This window comes from Narcine bancroftii, chromosome 1 (genome assembly GCF_036971445.1).
Source record: "Narcine bancroftii isolate sNarBan1 chromosome 1, sNarBan1.hap1, whole genome shotgun sequence".
NCBI lineage: Eukaryota > Metazoa > Chordata > Chondrichthyes > Torpediniformes > Narcinidae > Narcine > Narcine bancroftii.
Window position 1 is genome coordinate 56,282,086 of NC_091469.1, and position 18,596 is coordinate 56,300,681.

The window sequence follows — 18,596 nt, forward strand, 5'->3', positions numbered from 1 at the left end:
TGAGAAGATTACCATATGATCAAGATGTTCCTGATAAGCAAATATAACAATAGGACTGAGTATTGGTATAGTAACTACTGAAGCAAAATGTCATGAAGTCTTGCTAAGAATGGGGATAATAAACAAATGACATTTTATACCTCTCCAACGTGTAAGAGTTTGTGAATTGGTTGGTTCAGTCCTGAACTGAGCAATAGTAGTTTTCTGACCTCAATTTAGACTTAGAATTGGTGAAAGCAAACCTTCAAGTTTTAACATGTGTTTGTAGCATCGTGTGATTAAATAGTACATAGTATAACTATAAGCTGAATCTCTCCTAAGCTGCTCATGACAAAATAAGGCCACTTAGTTTTGCTGCATCTTCCCTCCACATTGGAAATTGTCCAGTTTTAATTGTGATTATTCTAATCTCGAATCCAAAAAAGTTCAAAAGAAAATGTGTACATTTAAAGGTCTCCTGGATAGACAGAATCAACTTTCCCATTCTGTCCACAATTAATTATAATGTTCTTACTTTTGTTGACATCGAATTCCTGCATAATGAATTGTATTCACATACTAAGTCTTGTACACTTGTGGGATAAACACTGCATTCAATCACTTTGTCTCTTGAGTATTTTTTATTGGAAATAAAAAAATTAAATTGATTGAATTCATATTTTGCTGTTAAGTATGTATTTGTTAACTGCATAAATTCATTGAAATTGGTTCATTGATATAAAGCTGTTTATGTTTTGCATTTAAATGTTATTTATTGATAAATTACAATGCAACTTTGTTCCATTGCAAGTGTACCCTTAGAATTGAAACATTTTTAATTGAAGCATGAATTGTTGTCTTCTTGACTATACAAACAGTTGAAGTGGGCAGTTTTTAACTCAATTGTACTGCAGAAATTTTTTTAAAATAATGCCTGTTGCTTTGAATGAACCTAGAAACTGGTGGGAATTATTTTTCTGTTTTGAAAAAAAAATCATTTGCATATTTTTCAAATGAACTATGTTTTGGGTTCTCATTCCATAATGTGTATAAATATCTTCTGAGTCTAAAGTGTGGTAGTTGCCTGTTAATCCATTTCATAGTTTAAAATTTGTCTCTCGTTAAATATAGTATACAGTTACTTGTACATAAAACAAAACGTGGAAATGTTGAGGAGCTACCATGGTAGAATATCTTGTTGAGAAAGTGGAACAAGGCACTTAGAAAATAGTAGGATTAGTCAAAGATAACATAAATTTATAAATAGGAAATCATATTTGACAAGACTATCGGGATGTTAAAACTGATAAAAAAAACCAAATTTCAGAAGTCTTTTGAGAAGGTGCCAAGTGAGTTGATGAAATATGGTACTGCAAGAATGGGTTCTGTGGCTAGACTGTTTACAAAGCATACAAGTCCATGAAGGCTTAGTCATTGAGTATAATTCAAGACAGAGAATGACAGATTTGTAGAGATTTTGAGAATCAAGTGGTTATGGAGAGTATATGCAGGATTATTGTGCTGAGATAGAACATGAGCTATTATCTTAATGATCTTACAGTCAGTCATAATGCAAAAGGCAGCATGGCCTATCTCGTCCATATGGACCAAGATGCCTGCCAGAGCTAGTCGGGATAAATGACTTATTGCTATGTCTTGTGTTATCACCGTTTCAAGATTAATTGCTATGCAATTAACTGTAAATGTTGGTTGATCTTGTGATGAGCCTGAAGTTGGTCTGCAGATGTACTGGGGTATGCTTGTGTGAGCTTCAAATTTAATAGAAACCGATTCATAGACACTTTCAATTAAGAACTTTTCTCAATCCATGGCTCTACATAACACAGGCAGCTGCTAACCTTATCAATAGTAAACACTAAACCTTAGTATCTAAAGAGAGTGCAAATAAATAAGAAACTCCACTGTCATGATCACATCAAATCCTATCTGATGCAAGCTTAGAAACTTCAATCTCATATTAATTTATATCTCCTAATGTACAGGTAATTGGACCTTAAAGAAAGAATGAACTTTTAGGACATACAAATTGCAGCGTGAATAAATAAAAGCTCTCACGACTGAAAGGAGAACATATGCTTTTATTAGCTTATAACTGAGGGTAGGGTCTTGCAGTGGTCTTCAGAAGGGCTCAGAGTTTAGGCGGGAAACCAGGCTTATATATGGGTAGATGGGGCAGACACAGCCATCAGTATAACACATCACTAATGAATCTCAGTTCCCTGCATTCACCACTTCCTGCAGAATTTAGGGTCTGTAGATGAAGTCAGAGAACATTGATTCAGAAAAAAATAAAAAAAAATACAGTTATTTACAAATTAGGGGTCTGGAGATCCTGGTGGAGTGTCTAAGCATGGCAGGGCCTTGGGGTCCTTGGGTCTCCTGGTCTCCTTGTAAGGGAAGAGTGGTGGGTGGGGTCTCCGGCTCTTCGGAGGAGGGGGACGCACTTTCCTCCTGAACCAGATTCCATGAGGCCCTGACTGAGAATGGCGAGAATGAGCTCTGCGGCCCCTAGGGAACTTGAGGCAATGGACCCTCTGTTCCAGCGTGTGCCAGGTCCCTGATGGTGATGGTGTCCTCCCTGCCATCCAGGTACTCCACATAGGCATATGTGAGATTGGCGTGGAGCAGTTTCACCCTTTCCACCAGGGCATTGGTCTTGCTTCTCCTCGTGTGCTTCCTGAGAAGGACCAGACCAGGAGTGTTGAGCCAAGTTGGGAGTGTAGTTCCCAATGCTGACAATCTCTCAAAATTGAACAGGAGCTTGTGAGGCATAGCGTTGGTTGCTGTACATAGTAGCAACCGGATGGAATGGAGCGCCATAGCAAGAACATCCTGCTCGTGTAAGTCTGGAAGGCCTCTTGACTTTAGGGCCAGTTTGACAGCCTTCCAGACCCTGGCATTTTCCTTTTCAACCTGCCTGTTTCCCCGGGGGTTGTAGCTAGTAGTTCTGCGTGATGCAATGCCCCTTGCCGGCAGGTACGGACGTAGCTTGTCACTCATAAAAGATGAGCCCCGGTCGCTAGATTTATAGCCGGTAGCCGGGATACCTGATCAGGGTGAAAATGGAATCTAGGGCCTTTATGACTGGCAAAGTGGATATGTTTTGACATGGGATTACGAACGGGAAGTGAGAGTACTCATCACTGACAGAGAGGAGGAAAGTGTTCCCTTTCATGGAGGGGAGAGGTCCTTTAAAATCGACACTGAGCCATTCGAAGGGCCTGGATGACTTAATCAGGTGCATCTTTGTGGGGCGGTAGAAATGGAACATGCACTCTGCGCAGACCTGGCAAGATCTGATAATTTCCCTGACATCTTCCAAGGAGTAGGGCAGATTGCGCACCTTGACAAAATGAACCATGCAGGTGACCCCTGGATGGCAGAGCTCATTATATAGGGACTGGTGTGTGCAGAAGCACAGCTTCCTCTAGGAAAGACATCTGGATGGTCATTAAGAGCTCCCGGCCGATAGGCAATGTAATAATTGTATGATTGCTTGATCCTCCACCTAGCAATCTTGTCATTTTTGATTTTGACCCTCTTGAGGTTATTAAACCTAAATGTGTTAGAGCGCTGGGTAGTGAGCAGCGTAAATTACCTACCAGCCAGGTAGTGCATCCAGTCCCACACGGCTTCTACAATGGCTTGAGCCTTCTTTTCCACAGAGGGATTTCAGAGCTCGTGGCCTTGCAGTGTCCGAGGGGAAAAGAATGCAACTGGCCTGCCTGTCTGGTTGAGAGCTATGTCCAAAGCGTTTCTTTCCATCTGGAAAATACATTCTCGTCACTGCATGCATGGTGGCTTTAGCAATTTGGTTTTGGAGGTAGTTTAAAGCTGTTTGGGCTTTGGCCAAGAGGAGAAAAGAAGTGGCTTTTAAGAAAGGTTAAACCTTATCATCATATTGAGGGATCCATTTGGCGTAATATGAGAAAAACCCTAGGCATCTCCTTAAACCTTTGTGGTCCTGGGAATGGGGAGCTCTAATATGGGGCGATTCAGAGCTTTCGCTGCGTGGAGAAAACTGTGAAGGTTGGCGTCATGGTCCTCCAGGGTATGGCCACAAGATAGTGATATTATCGAAGTAAGGGAAGGTAGCCTTCAACCCATACTCATCAACCATTCTGTTCATTTGCCTCTGGAATATAAAACCCCATTAGAAAATACTGAAAAGGACCCTCTGGAATTGATAGAGATGACCATTAGCCTCAAATGCCGTATATGGATAGTCCTCAGAATGGATTGGCAGCTGGTGATAAACAGCTTTCAGGTCAATGCGCTATGTCATTCACCATGTCTGCAATTCGAGGGAGGGGGTATGCATCCAGGAGTGGGTACTGATTAATAGTTTGGCTATGGTCAATTACTAGCTTGGACTTGTTTTCCCCTATTACCACCACCACTTGTGCTCTCCATGGGCTAGTGCAATGTTCGATAATACCCTCATTGAGTAGACTTTGTGTCTCAGACTTTATGAAGTCTCACTCTGCTGTGCTGTATCTCCTGCTCTTGGTAGCAATGGGTTTACAGTATGGGGACAGATTCGGGAAGAGAGATGGGAGGTTGATAGTGTGGAGAGGCTGCGTGTGGGTTCTGATTTTAGAGGCCCTCCATTCTAAACCGTTATGGGGGGAGGTGACAAGAATACTCCAAGATCACTCTTTTGAAGTGACACAGGAAGTCCAGACCAACAGCACCGGAGCACACAATTCATCAGGTGCATACAGATGTATTTTACAAAATTCCACCCCCCACCCACCATCCCAAAACAACAAATGTACTATATAGTGTTCTTGAATACGGGTAGGATGCGAATGAGATGCAAGGAATATACAATAATTGGAAGGATACATCTTCAGGTTGTATTCTTGTACATGAAGCTTTCAGTAGAGCCCATGTCGATTCAGCATTTAGTGGAATGTCTGTTTACCTTCACAGTCACAATGGAGTTGCTGAGCTGGTGACGTCTGTCCTGATCTAGAACCATCGAGGCTAGGACTCCGGAGACACCGTACTCCTCACTTGAGTGGCCCCAACTGCCCTGGGTTGCCCGCGGATATGATGGCGTTGACCTTGTGGAGCAACAAGATAATCACCCTCCTTCCTCCTTTGATGAGGAAGGCGGCAAGTTTGAATTTGAGTTGTGGCAAGATGGCTGCCGAGCCTTTTCATGCTGTTTTCTCGCAGCCACCCTGCTTCAGTGTGTAGCACAGCAAGTGAATTCAGGTGAATTCGGAGCAGATGACTTGTGGCTGGAATCTGATCCAGGAGCGGTGCAGGCTGCGGACTTCCCCAGGCTCCCCCTCATGTGACAAACACTCACCCAATGTCCTTTCTTGCAATAGCTGGAGCAAACTGAGTCTTTAGCCGGGCAACAAGATGGGGGTGCTGGTTCTTGCCGCAGAAAAAGTACTCCCTAGTGCGGGAGCACTCCCTAGCATGGGAAGTGGCAGCTGTTAGGGCTGGGGTAGCGGGAGCAGCCAGTCCTTGAAAGGGTCACCTGGGTGAACGAGCTCACTAACTTCGAGGTCGTCGTTCTCAAGCTTGCCTGTTCCAGCGACTTGGCTAGTTAATTGTGGCATCGGGATTGCCTCAGGCCAACGAGTGGTGCGGTCTACCACTGTGAAAAGGTAACGGTTACCTCAGGAAACGGGTAAAGGTCCAATGATGTCCACATGCATGTGGCTGAACCGTTCCCAGACGTGTTCGAAATCTTGTACGGGCGGTCTGGTGTGCCTGTGTACCTTGGAAAGCTGGCAATGGGTGCAGATTCTGGCCCAGTCCGCAATCTGCTTCCGAAGCCCATGCCAGAAAAAACCTTCTGCCACCATATGGACCGTGGACCTGATGGAAGGGTGGGAAATGTCATGGATATGGTGGAAGACTTGTCTGCGCCTGCTGGGGAACTACTGGTCGCGGGGTGCCCATGGAGACATCGTACAGGACGGTGCCCTCACCGTGAGGAGTCGGGAGGTCTAGAACTGCAGTCCCGTGATGTCAGTTCTGAAGGCCCGCGTCTCCTCATCTGACTTCTGGTCCCGGGCAAGCTGGTCGAAGTAGAGGCCAGGTGTCAGCGCGCAAATGGCCGGTCGTGAGTGTGCGTCAGCAACCACGTTGTCTTTCCCCGCCTTGTGGCTGATGTTGGTGGTGAACTCCGACACGAAGGAGAGGTGACGTTGTTGGCGGGCCGACCAGGGATCTCTTGCCATAGCGAGCGCCTGAGTGAGGGGTTTGTGGTTGGTAAAAATGGTGAAAGGCCTCCCCTCCAAGAAATAGTGGAAATGACGCACCCCCCAGTACATGCCTAGCAACTCATGATTGAAAGAGCTATACTTGCGCTCTGGCGAGCGAAGAAGTCGGCTAAAGCATGCCAGTGGTTTCCACTGTCCGTTCACCTGCTGCTCCAGGACGGCGGCGACAGCTGTGGCAGAGGCATCGACGGAGAGCACCATATGCAGGTTGGTGCGTGGGTGGACGAGCAGGTTAGCCTTTGTGAGGGGATCTTTTGTGGCTTCGAATGCCCTGCTGGCCTCTGGAGTCCAGGAGAGTGTCTTTTCTTTGGCTGCGATGAGGGAGAAGAGTGGCTGCATGATGTGCGCATCACCTGGAATGAAGCGGTTATAGAAATTGACCACACCCGCGAACTCCTGTAGCCCCTTGAGGTTGTCCAGGCGTGGGAATTCCCTGACTGCTGCAACCTTCGTTGCGGCAGGTGTGGCTCCTTCGGCTGTGATTGTATGGCCCAGGAACTGCATGGACACTTTCCCGAACTGGCATTTGGCCGGATTGATCGTTAGACTGAAGTCGGCCAGTCGGGAGAAGAGGGTGCGCAGGTGAGACTTGTGTCATGCCCGGTCTCTGCTTGCAACAAGGATGTCGTCCAGGTAAATGAATACAAAATTCAAATCCCTGCCCACTGTGTCCATGTGGCGCTGGAAGGTGTGGGCGGCATTCTTGAGCCTGAACGGCATGCGTAGGAACTTGAACAAGCCGAAGGAGGTGACGATGGCCGTTTTGGGTACGTCCTCGGGGTGCATCGGGATTTGGTGATACTGGCGCACCAGGTTGACCTTGGAGAATACCCTTGCGCCATGCAGGTTGGCCGTAAAGTCCTGAATGTGAGGGATCGGGTAAGGCCCAAGGACTGTCGGAGTGTCGAATGATCCCCAGCTCCTGCAGATGCGAGAACTCTTCCTTCGCTATCTGGAGCTTATCCGGCGGGAGCTGGCGTACCTTGGCGTGGACCGGTGGGCCTTGGGTAGGGATGGAATGAAACATCCCGTGGTGTGGTGAGGCAGCTGACAACTGTGGCTTGATGAGGGAGGGGAACTGGTCCAGGATATGCTGAAACTCTTCCTTGGGCATGCTGACCGTGGCCATTTGCGGCTGCTCCGTGCGGAAGACATTGAGGTGAACAGATTGGAAGGTACGGGCATCTACCAGTCGCCTACCTCGAATGTCGACCAGGAGTCCGTGGGTGAGGAGGAAGTCGACACCCAGGATGGCAGTTGGAAGGTACAAATCAGTGAACCTCCACGAGAACTTCTGCTGGCCGATCTGGAAGTGGACGGTCTTGTCTCCATACGTTCGGATCTCTGTCAAATTGGCTGTATGGTGGGGAGGTCCTCGAGGCCGGTTCTGGTATTCGATGGCAGTAGCTGGGATGACGCTGATCTGGGCCCCGATGTTGATGCTGACTGAATCCTGCAGGTAGAGAAGGCTGTGTTCTTGGCCAGCCGCTGCAGCTATTAACAGTGGCCGGCCTGCTTGTTTCCCTGGAACGAGCAGGGCTGACAACACTTCCGAGTCTTGGCTCCCCAGTGCTGGTGGAAGAAGCAGAGGCCTGAAGTGGATGGCTTGCTTCTGGCTATGCTCTTTGAGGCCCCTGCAGGGGCCGGGTATTCCACCACGGCTCTAGCGGAAGGCTTGGCATGGTCATGCCTGTGACTCGTAACCTGCTGGACTGCTGAGAGTTGATTGATGGGTCATTCATGTTGGGTTCAAAGACGTTTGAACCTGCTGGGGTGACCAATTGTAGTGGCGGCTACACTGCTAACTGAAGGTTCACACAACCAGATGGGTTGAGTTCAGTGAGCAAAACTGATTTATTGCAGGCTGCTTGGTTGGTCTTGTAGTCCCAGCCCGGACCTGGTTGAGAACCGCGCTAGGGGCTCCCGATGTCACCGGGGTGTCAAGTGGGTCTCCAAGCGCTGGCTTCTGAGCCCGGTGCCAAGGTTGGGAGGAAAGCCCTGACGGTGCCATTTTGGCTGGCTGCCCCACCACGTGATGACAAGTGGGGCCGGTTCGCCTGCCTAATGGTGTACCACCACAGCGTGAATAAAAGTTTTCACGACTGGAAAGGAGAACCTACGCTTTTATTAGCTTATAACTGAGGGTAGGGTCTTACAGTGGTCTTCAGGAGGGCTTAGGGTTTAGGTGGGAAATCAGGGTTATATATGGGTAGATGGGGGAGGAGCCAGCCATCAGTATTCTTTCTTTGGCTTGGCTTCGCGGACGAAGATTTATGGAGGGGGTAAAAAGTCCACGTCAGCTGCAGGCTCGTTTGTGGCTGACCAGTCCGATGCGGGACAGGCAGACACGATTGCAGCGGTTGCAAGGGAAAATTGGTTGGTTGGGGTTGGGTGTTGGGTTTTTCCTCCTTTGCCTTTTGTCAGTGAGGTGGGCTCTGCGGTCTTCTTCAAAGGAGGCTGCTGCCCGCCAAACTGTGAGGCGCCAAGATGCACGGTTTGAGGCGTTATCAGCCCATTGGCGGTGGTCAATGTGGCAGGCACCAAGAGATTTCTTTAGGCAGTCCTTGTACCTTTTCTTTGGTGCACCTCTGTCACGGTGGCCAGTGGAGAGCTCGCCATATAATACGATCTTGGGAAGGCGATGGTCCTCCATTCTGGAGACGTGACCCATCCAGCGCAGCTGGATCTTCAGCAGCGTGGACTCGATGCTGTCGACCTCTGCCATCTCGAGTACCTCGACGTTAGGGGTGTGAGCGCTCCAATGGATGTTGAGGATGGAGCGGAGACAACGCTGGTGGAAGCGTTCTAGGAGCCGTAGGTGGTGCCGGTAGAGGACCCATGATTCGGAGCCGAACAGGAGTGTGGGTATGACAACGGCTCTGTATACGCTTATCTTTGTGAGGTTTTTCAGTTGGTTGTGTTTCCAGACTCTTTTGTGTAGTCTTCCAAAGGCGCTATTTGCCTTGGCGAGTCTGTTGTCTATCTCATTGTCGATCCTTGCATCTGATGAAATGGTGCAGCCGAGATAGGTAAACTGGTTGACCGTTTTGAGTTTTGTGTGCCCGATGGAGATGTGGGGGGGCTGGTAGTCATGGTGGGGAGCTGGCTGATGGAGGACCTCAGTTTTCTTCAGGCTGACTTCCAGGCCAAACATTTTGGCAGTTTCCGCAAAGCAGGACGTCAAACGCTGAAGAGCTGGCTCTGAATGGGCAACTAAAGCGGCATCATCTGCAAAGAGTAGTTCACGGACAAGTTTCTCTTGTGTCTTGGTGTGAGCTTGCAGGCGCCTCAGATTGAAGAGACTGCCATCCGTGCGGTACCGGATGTAAACAGCGTCTTCATTGTTGGGGTCTTTCATGGCTTGGTTCAGCATCATGCTGAAGAAGATTGAAAAGAGGGTTGGTGCGAGAACACAGCCTTGCTTCACGCCATTGTTAATGGAGAAGGGTTCAGAGAGCTCATTGCTGTATCTGACCCGACCTTGCTGGTTTTCGTGCAGTTGGATGGGGGAGGAGCCAGCCATCAGTATAACACATCACCAATAAATCTCAGTTCACTGCACAAATACAATTAATGTTGGAGACACCCAGCAGCACAGGCAACTTCTGCAGAAAAATAAACAGTTAACATTTTGGGTTGATGACTTTCTATTGGAAATGGATAAGTGAGAAAACAAGAGAGGAGACAAAATTCAGGGGAACAATGAGAATACTTGCGACAGGGTGGAGACCAAGATTGCCAGGAGACACAACTGCTGTTGATGCCATCAGAGGGTAATGAATGCAGGTTAACCACAATGGTTCTAACACAAACAGCAAAGATTAGTTATCTCAAATTGTTGCATTCAGTGTTAAAGCCTGAGATCACAGAGTAGCTAAACATGAGATAACAAGGTGCTTTCCTTGAGTTTACAATGGTCTTCATTGGAACTTTGTAGAATGCCAGAGAGTCTCAGTTGGAGAATGGTGATGAATGATGGTGATGGGCATCCAGAAGCTTTGAATCAGTCTTGCACATTGAATGGAAGTGTTCTGCAAAGCATCCACCCACACTTTGTGTGGTTTTCTCAAAGCAGAGCGGACCATGATATTAAAAGTGAATGTTACACATTTCATCTGTTTGGGAACCTTAATGTGAAGAATCAAAAAGGTGAAAAAGAAGGTATTTCAACACCTGAATTTGCTGAGGAAAACTGAGTGAGAAGGGCACTGATTAGTTCAGATAGAAGAATGAACTAGAATTTCTTCAGAATTCTTTCAAGTCCTTCAACTTAAAACAAGGTTTTAAAATTCTGATGAAAATTCTGATGAAAGGTCATTGACCAAAATGTTAAATGTTTATCAAATGTTGTCTGACCTGCTGAATGTCTGCAGCATTTTCATATTTCCTATTTTTATTAACAATGCAGCTTTCAAAATCTCAAATCGTTATTTTTGAAGTGTATGTGTTGTCTTTCAGCAAAATTTACCAGTTCTTTCACTCAGTAAATTAAATAAATGATCAGCTGATCTTATTTTACAAAATTATTTAAGTGTTAGATGTTATTGGAAAATTTGATGCTTTTTAGATGGGGCCATAGAATCTTGTATATTTATAACAGATGAATGGCCCATTACTTTAACCTTGCATATGATCTGGTGGTGCAGCATCCAGAATCAGAATTTATTATCACGAAGAAGTCACGAAATTCATTGTTTTGCGGCAACATTACAGTGCAAACGTTCATATAAACCACCTTACAACCATAAATAAAAAATAGTGCACGAAAAATCAAAGTAAGGCAGAGCCTTTGATTCATTGATTATTCACCAATCTGATGGCAGGAAGGAAGAAGCTGTTCTTGTGCTGCCGAGTGCTCATCTTTAGGTTTTTCCCCTATGGTAGTAGAGTGAAGCGGGCATGGCCTGGGTGGAGCAGGTCCTTGAGGATAGAGACTGCTTTCTTAAGACACCACCTCATCTAAAAGCCCTCAATGGAGTGAAGTCTGATGGCCATAATGTCGTAGGCTGAGTTAGAAACCCTCTGGAGTTTTTTTTCTTGTCCTGAGCATTGGCACCTCTATACCAGACAGTGATGCAACCAGCTAGAATGCTCTCCGTGGTACACCTGTAGAAGTTTTTGAAATCTCCTCTAACCCCTCACAAAGTATAGCCGCAGGTTAGCCTTCTTTGTGATTTCATCAACGTGGAGGCTCCAAGACAGATTCTCAGAGATGTTGACACCAGGAATTTGACGTTCTTGATTCCCCCCCCCCCCCAAGTCCTCGAAGACTGGAACATGTTCTCCTGACTTCCTGAAGTCCACAATCATCTCCTTGGTTTTGTTAATGTTGAGCACAAAGTTGTTGGCGTGACACTACTCATTGAGTTGATTTATCTCCCTTCTGTACATTTCTTCATTACCATTTGTGATCCTGCTGACAACTATAGTTTCATTGGCAAATTTGTAGATAGCATTTGAATTGTGCTGGTCACTCAGTCATAGGTGTATAGTGAGGAGCAGTGGGCTAAGCGTGCATCTTTGAGATGCACCTGTGTTGATAGTCAGTGAGGAGGAGATGTTGTTTCCAATTTGTAGTCTTCCGATGAGGCAGTCAAAGATCCAGTTGCAGAGGGGCAAGCAGAAGCCCAGGGTTTGGAGCTTGTTGACCAGCACTAAGGGAATAATGATGTTGAAAGCAGAGCTGTCATCTATGAAGAATAGCTGTAATTATAGTGATGTTTTCGAGGTAATCCAAAGCTGAGTGGAGAGCCAGTGATATTGTGTCTACTGTGGACCAATTCTGACAATACTGCACAGAAATGTTGTCCAAATTTAAATTAAATTTTAGGCATGCAGCATGGTAACAGGCCATTTTAACCCATGAGTCCATGCTGCCCAATTTACACCCAATTAACCTACAGCCCTGGTATGTTTTGAATGGTGGGAGGAAACTGGAGCCCTTGGGGAAAACCCACGCAAACATGGGTAAAACTACAAATTCCTGACAGACAGCACGGGATTCCAACCCTGGTCCTAATTGCTGGAGCTGGGAAGGTATTGTACTAACCGCTACACCAACTGTGTGCCGCCCAATGCGCTTTTTAAAAAAAAACTTTATTTAAAGATTTTATCACATGAATAAAACAAAAAAAATTACATTTAAAGAAAAATAAAAATAAAGTAATTATTACAACACAGCATTAATGACCTAACTTATGTCAGTCTAATCCCCCCCCATATATACAGCCACTAAAAAAAATCTATATATATATAAAAAAAACCCACCCTTCCCCCCCCAAAATAAAGAGTGAAGAATTAATAAAGTTAGTAATATATATAAAAAAAACACCAAACAAAAAAAAACAAGTAAAAATACTAATAAAAAAAGTTATCAAATCTAAAATATCACACATAAAACATATTTAAGTCAAACTTAATTGCATGTACTTAACAAATGGAGTCTACTTCAGCTTATAAAAAGACATCTTATCTTGAATTGAAAAAGATATATTTTCCATAATTAAACAAGACTACATCTCTAAATACCACCTATCTAAGGTTAGTATATTTCTATCTTTCCAAGTAAGCGCTATACATTTCTTAGCCACCGCTAAGGCTAAATAGATAAAAGAAATCTGATAATCATTTAAGCCTAAGTCAATTAATGATTGCATATTCCCTAATAAAAGTGTATCAGGATCTAATACAACATAGATATTATATAAACTATTAAATATAGATTGAATACCTTTCCAAAACTGTTGCAATCGATCACAAAACCAAACTGTATGTAAAAAAAGTATTGGCCTTCTGTTCACAACGAAAACAACAATCTGCCTTACTAAGACCAAACTTTTTTAATTTCTCTGGTGTTAAATATAATTGATGTATAAAATTATAATTAATCATCGCTAATCTAGCATTAATCAATTTCCGAATACTATTCTGACAAATTTCCATCCAGGCTTCTTCAGCTATTATAGAACCTAAATCTTTTCCCCATTTCAACTTATCTTTTTCCCAATCTCTCTTGTTTTCATTTTCTTGTAAAATACAATACAAACAGATATATATCCCTTTTTTTGGTATGGAAAGTACATATTTCTCAAAACTAGTTTCAGGCAATAAAATCATATGTCGGCCACATATCTGTTTTACAAATGATCTTAAATGATAGTATACAAATACAGAATTTCCACTAATACCAAATTTCCTTTGTAATTCCTCAAAAGAACAAAAACATCCTTCAAAAAAACAATCTGATAAATTTTTTATTCCTTTCCTTTCCCATTGTTTCAAAGTAATATTGGAGACTGTAAAAGGAACAAGTTGATTATTATATAATGGCAATCGCCCAGACCATTTATTTTTAAGCCCAAATTTATTAAGTTTACTTATCCATAAATTCAATAAATGTTTCAATATTGGTACATCATAAGTTCGTAATAAATTTTTATTCCATCGAAACAAAAACTCATGTGGAAATTTTTCTAAAATAACTGCCATTTCTATCTTTGCCCAACTAGGTGGGTCCTCCGTATTCATTAATGCACTAAGAAATTTAAATTGAGCTGCCTCATAATAATGTTGAAAATTCGGTAGTCTCAAACCTCCAAATTGAAAATCCCACATCAACTTTCTCATTGCTACCCTCGGAAATTTTCCCTTCCATAAGAAGTCTCTAACTGCTTTATATAAATCCTTAAAAAAAACTTTTTTTTAAAAATAAGTTATTGATTGAAACAAATACTGTATCTGAGGAAAAATATTCATTTTTATAGTGTAAATCATCCCCATTAAACCTAAAGGTAAATCCTTCCACCTAATCAAGTCTAACTTAATCTTTTTTATTAAAGGAAGATAATTAATTGAATATAAATCTTGATATTCTGTATTAACATTAATTCCTAAATATTTAATTTGTTTAGTCCACTTCAAATTTATAATATTTTTATATATTGAATAATCATCTTTACAAATTGACAAAATTTCACTTTTAGCCCAGTTTACCTTATAACCAGATAAGATAAGAATCTAAAGATTCTTGAATTGCTGGTAAAGAGATATCAGGATCCACCAAATATAATAAAACATCATCAGCAAATAAATTAATCTTATATTCCTCATTCAAAACTCTCATACACTTAACATTTTCATTTTGACGTATTAATTATGCCAAAGGTTCAATAACTATGGCAAATAAAGCAGGTGACAATGGACATCCTTGCCTAGTAGACCTTGTTAATCAAAAGATTCTGAAATCTGCCCATTGCTAACAACTCGAGCCTTCGGACTATTATATAAAGCCTTTATCAATCCAATAAATGAGGAACTAAAACAAAATTTCTCAAGTACTTTAAATAAAAACTTCCATTCCACTCTATCAAAAGCCTTTTCTGCATCCAACGAAATCACTATTGGATAATTCATTTGAGATTTAGATTTGTTTATCAAAGTTATTAAATGCAAAATATTATCAGATGCATGTCTATTTTTTATAAATCCTGTTTGGTCTTGATGTATTATTTTAGGTAAATATTGAGCTAATCTACTAGCCATAACTTTAGCTACAATTTTATAATCCACATTTAACAATGATATTGGTCGATAAGAAGAAACCTGTAAAGGATCTTTTTATCTTTTTTTGGTATAACTGTAATTATAGCATTAGAACAAGATTCAGGTAATTGAAAAGTTTTATAAATTTGCTGTATTACATCCTTATAAATAGAAGATATATCAACATAAAAAGTTTTATAAAACTCTATAGTAAACCCATCTTCACCAGGTGCCTTTCCATTTGGCATATCTCTTATTGCCATTTCAATTTCATTTTCTGTAAAAGATTTATCCAACTCTTGTATTTCTTCTTGATTCAGTTGTGGCAATTTAATATTGTTCAAAAAAGAATCTATTGCATCTTCAGTTACATCTTTACATTCTGAAGTATATAATTTTTTATAAAAATTACAAAATTCCTCATTAATTTCTTTTTGTCTAAAAGTAATGCCCGATTTCTTTCTAATTGCTGGTATAATCCTAGATAATTGTTCTTTTTTTAACTGCCATGAGAGGACTTTATGAGCTTGCTCATCCCATTCATAAAACTTATGTTTAGTTCGATTCATTAAACATTCAAACCGATATGTTTGTAATTCATTATACTTAAATTTTAAATTAGTTAACTGATTCTTTTGCATTTCGGTAGCATTTTTTTGAAATTCTTTTTCAGAAAAAGTTATCTTTTTCTCTAAATCTTCAATCTCTCTGATTCTCTCTTTCTTTACTTTAGAAGCATAACTAAAAATTTGACCTCGTAAAAAAGCTTTCATTGCATCCCATAAAACAAAATGACTAGAAACAGAATTAATATTATTACTAATAAAAACCTCAATTTTTTTTTAAAAATTACTAATAAATTCTGGTTTTTGTAATAGCATAGTATTAAATCTCCATCTTGGGGTTCTCTGAACATCTTGCAAACTCTGATATTCTAATGATAGTAATGAATGATCTGAAACCAACCTTGCATTATAATCCACAGATATAACCCTATCTTGCAAATGCGTTGAAATTAAAAAAAATAATCAATTCTTGAAAAAGAATTATGGCGTGAAGAATAAAAAGAAAAATTTTTCTCTGTAGGATTAAATCTTCGCCAAATATCAACTAAATTCAAATCTGTCATCATGTTAGTCACTGTACTGCCATTTTAGATTTCTTAATTGCTCTTGGATACTTGTCCAATAAAAGCTCCAATACCACATTTAAATCTCCCCCAATCATCACATTAGAATTTGTTTGTCCAAGTAATAAAGACATGTCCACAACAAAAGCTGTATCCTCAACATTTGGAGCATAAACATCAAGCAAAGTCCAAGCCTTGTTAAAGATTGTACAATTCAGTTTTAATAATCTTCCACCATTTTTCTCTTCATTCTGTAACTGAAATGGTAGATTCTTGTGCACCAAAATTGCCACTCCTTTTGCCTTTGAATTAAATGAAGAATAGAAAACTTGTCCAACCCATTCACGTTTAAGTTTCAAATGTTCCTTATCTGTTAAATGAGTTTCCTGCAAAAAAGCCACATCAACTTTTAATTTTTTTAAGTAAGCAAGTACTTTCTTACGCTTAATAGGATTATTTAAACCCTGGACATTAAGAGAAGCAAACTTTAATTTAGACATTTCTTACAACACAAGAGAAAAAAAAGAGAAAAAAAAAACAAGAAAAAAAGAAAAGAAAAAAAAGACCCCCTCCCCTTATCCCCTCTTAAAACTACAACAAAAAAAAGGAAATTTTTTAAAAAATAAAATAATAAAAAGAAACTTCATTCCTTAATCCAAAAATTAATGAAAAAAAAACAGGTAGGAGGTTACGACTACCTCCTCCTGTCTGAACCACACAATGCGGTAACTCCCACAAAATATTGGGTGTGAGATAACTCTCACGTAGCTGACGACTTCTGGAAAATAATGCCCACCCAGTTCCCTCTCCTAACTCCCATTTCACATTAAACTATCATCATTATCTAAATTTACACGAAAAAAAAATTTAATCAGCTTTGTCACTGCGATCACCATTGCTTCCATTTCTTCTTGAAATTCGATTCCCATCTTGCGTCTTCACTCTTTTCGGAGACCTTGGAAGGCTACGTCGTTCCTGGAATTGCGTAATTGGTAACAGTTGAGCAAAGTCCATAGCTTCTTTAGGGTTATCAAAATATTTTGGTTGATATCCATCCTGAAAAATCTTCAATACTGCAGGGTATCTAAATGTTGCTTTATATCCTTTTTTCCATAGCACTTCTTTCACAGGATTAAATTCACGTTGTTGAGACATAATTTCTTGACTCAAATCCGGATAAAAAAAAACACGATTGTTCACCATGAAAGGAGATCTGCTTTGTGGAGCATTTCTAATACCCACATGCAAAATTGTCTCTCTATCATAATAGTTTAGACAACGGACCAGAACAGGTCTTGGATTCTGTCCTGGAAAAGGCTTTCTTCTCAAAGCTCGGTGAGCACGTTCCAGTATTAAACCATCTGGGAACTTATCTTGTCCTAAAACTTGAGGGATCCAATCAGTAAAGAATTTTCTTGGATCTGGTCCTTCTATATCTTCTGGCAAACCAATAATTTTTACATTGTTCCGTCTAGACTGATTCTCCAAATAATCAACCTTTTTCGCTAAATTTTTATTCTGAATTTGTAAAGTTTCAATTGTTTTATTTACGTCTTGTATTTGATCTTGTACCTCAACTATACCTTGGTCACAAACATCAAGTCTTTCATTCGTTTCAAGCTTAAAAGCTCCATAATCAACCATCTGTTGAGTATTAATGTCCACCAAGGTATTAAGCTTGGTGTTAACTTGAACCTAGCTCTTTGATTGAAGAAGATAACTTAAATTCAAGATTCTTAATAAGCACATCAACTGGAATAGATTCAGGCAAATTAGGATCCTGCTGTTTCTGAATAACCAGAGGATCTTCTATTCCTTCCCTTAGTTTAACTGCTTTTCTTGCAGTATGACTCCGTGTAGAAACCCCTGCCACAACCTCTTCAGCAATATCAGAAGACTGGTATTCAGGGTTATCCTTAACCCATATTACATCAAGAGCCTTTATTACATCAAGATCTATTGAAGTCTTCATAACTGGTGGCGCATTTCGCAGCGCCACCGCTACATCGATCGGTGGACGTCTCTTTAAAGTCGGGTCTTCAGCTGGCGGCGTCCCAGCTGTTTCAACTGTCAAAAGTTCAGTGACAGCGCCCATAGCGGGCGTTGATTGAAATACACACGCCTGGCTAGCCCTTTGCTCCAAAGGCTGCCGGGTGCCATCTTTAAAGACCCCTACCGGTACAGAACGGAGCTCCGTTGCCGAATCTTGCACTTCTCTTGGATCCATTTCACGCTGAGTCCTGGCTTCTTGTAAATAGGTAGGCTCAGATAACTTCGGGAAATGTAATTTCTTAGTGACCTTTTGCCATTTTCTTTTACTTTTTTTTCAACAATTGTACCATTAGAAGCTAGTTTAACACCTCTAACTATTTATAAACTTTTTAGAAAGTTTCAATGGGCACTTGTAGACAAAACAATAACAAAGAGTCAGGAGAGGACTGGAAGGCACGTTTGTTCCTTATGCCATCTTGCCACGCCCCCCCCCCCCTCCCCCAATGCGCTTTAACTCTAAAGTTTTGGTCTCTGATGAGAATGCTATCAAACTGGCACTTTCACTTAAAGCTTTACAAATATTAGTGCTCATAATAGGACTTTTAGCGTGTAGCAAAAATTAAATATGAAAGTGTTGATGTCAATTCTGGAAGGAACAAAGGCATAGGTGTTAGAGCAGCAGATGA

At 41.5% G+C, this 18,596-nt stretch overlaps 1 protein-coding gene across 8 annotated transcripts in view; it reads left to right on the forward strand.

The window, feature by feature from the left end:
- Positions 1-18,596, forward strand: part of LOC138758400 (transcription factor RFX3-like) — a 342,380-nt gene that overhangs the window by 23,098 nt on the left and 300,686 nt on the right. The window contains exon 1 of one of the 8 annotated variants that reach the window (XM_069927316.1): positions 5,138-5,223. The exons of the other annotated variants lie outside the window; for them this stretch is intronic. The gene's annotated coding sequence lies outside the window, so the exon portion shown is untranslated. Of the gene's footprint in view, positions 1-5,137; positions 5,224-18,596 lie in introns of those variants that run through there. 8 annotated transcript variants of the gene reach the window in all.